Source organism: Carlito syrichta, unplaced genomic scaffold (genome assembly GCF_000164805.1).
Source record: "Carlito syrichta isolate Samal-C Ts95f unplaced genomic scaffold, Tarsius_syrichta-2.0.1 Scaffold315142, whole genome shotgun sequence".
Classification (NCBI taxonomy): domain Eukaryota; kingdom Metazoa; phylum Chordata; class Mammalia; order Primates; family Tarsiidae; genus Carlito; species Carlito syrichta.
Genome location: NW_007259238.1, coordinates 1,215,050 through 1,216,448, shown reverse-complemented (window position 1 = coordinate 1,216,448; position 1,399 = coordinate 1,215,050). Strand labels below are relative to the sequence as shown.

Here is a 1,399-nt window from a genome sequence, read left to right as displayed (position 1 = left end):
CAACCTCGACCTGCTGGGCTCCGGTGATCCTTCCGCCTCAGCCTTCCAAGTAGCCGGAATTACAGGCATGCGCTACCACGCCCGGCTGATTTTTTGATTTATTGTAGAGATGAAGTCTCGTTGCCCAGGCGGTTCTCGAACCCGCAGGCTCAGGCAATTCACTCACCTCAGCCTCCCAAAGGTGCGGGATTACAGGCTGAGCCACCGAGCCTGGCTATTTCATTATTTTTGATAGCAAAATAATATTCCGGTCTGAAGAGCGCATGCCCGGGGAAGTTCCTTCCTTTTGCCTCCTTGCGTGCCTGAGAGCAACATGGGCCACCAACAACTCTCCTGGAGCCACTTGCAGAAATTTGGCCAGGGATCTTGCTCTTGCCGTGTCTGCTCAAACCTGCACAGTCTGATCTGGAAACATGGCTTGAATATGTGCCGCTGGTGTTTCTGCCTGTACACAGAGGTCACAGGTTTCATACAGTTGGATTGAATGATCTTCCTTGAATGGATTATCCAAGGTATCTATGCAGTGGAAGCATGCTAGCTCCTTGTTCATAAAATTTAAAAATTCTAAAAAAAAAAAGTAGTCCACAGTGTACAGATACCATGTTTTCTTAGGCACTGATCGGTTGATGGGCATCTAGGCTGGTTCCACATCTTTGCAATTGTGAATTGTGCTGTGGTGAACATACAGGTACAGGTGTTTTTTTAATATAACAATCTCTGTTCTTTTGGGTAGATACCTAGTAGTGGGATTGCTGGATCCAATGGTAGATGTACTTTTGGTTGTTTGAGATATCTCCATACTGCTTTCCACAGAGGTTGTACTAATTGACACAGGGAATTGATTTATAATGAATGGCTCAGACTGACAACATCCAACCTCACAAATTAATTTTAATAACACCAAGGGCCAGGCAATCCCAGCACTTTGGGAGGCTGAAGCAAGAGGATTGCCTCAGCCCAGGGGGTTCGAGAACAGCCTGGGCAACATGGTGAGACCATGTCTCTACAAAAAAAAAAATTAACCAGGAGATGTGGAAGCACGCACCTGTAGTTCCAGCTACTTGAAAGGCTGAGGCGGAAGGATCGCCTGAGCCCAGCAGGTCGAGTCTGAGGTGGCCGTGAGTGTGCCACTGCACTCCCGCCTGGGCGACAGAGTGAGACTCTGAGTCAAAAAAGAAAGAAAGAAAGAGAGAGAGAGAGAGAGAAAGAGAGAGAGAAAGAGAGAAAGAGAGAAAGAGAGAAAGAAAGAAAGAAAGAAAGAAAGAAAGAAAGAAAGAAAGAAAGAAAGAAAGAAAGAAAGAAAGAAAGAGTGTCCTATGAGCATATGTATTCCAGTTGTTATTGTGGTTGTGCTTTTTTTTTTTTTTCTTTTTGAGTTGGAGTCTCACTCTGTCGCCCA

At 45.6% G+C, this 1,399-nt stretch overlaps 1 pseudogene; it reads left to right on the top strand.

Annotated features, from left to right (window-relative positions):
- Positions 1-313: 313 nt before the first annotated feature.
- LOC110594404 lies at positions 314-484 on the top strand (annotated as a pseudogene).
- Positions 485-1,399: the final 915 nt, after the last annotated feature.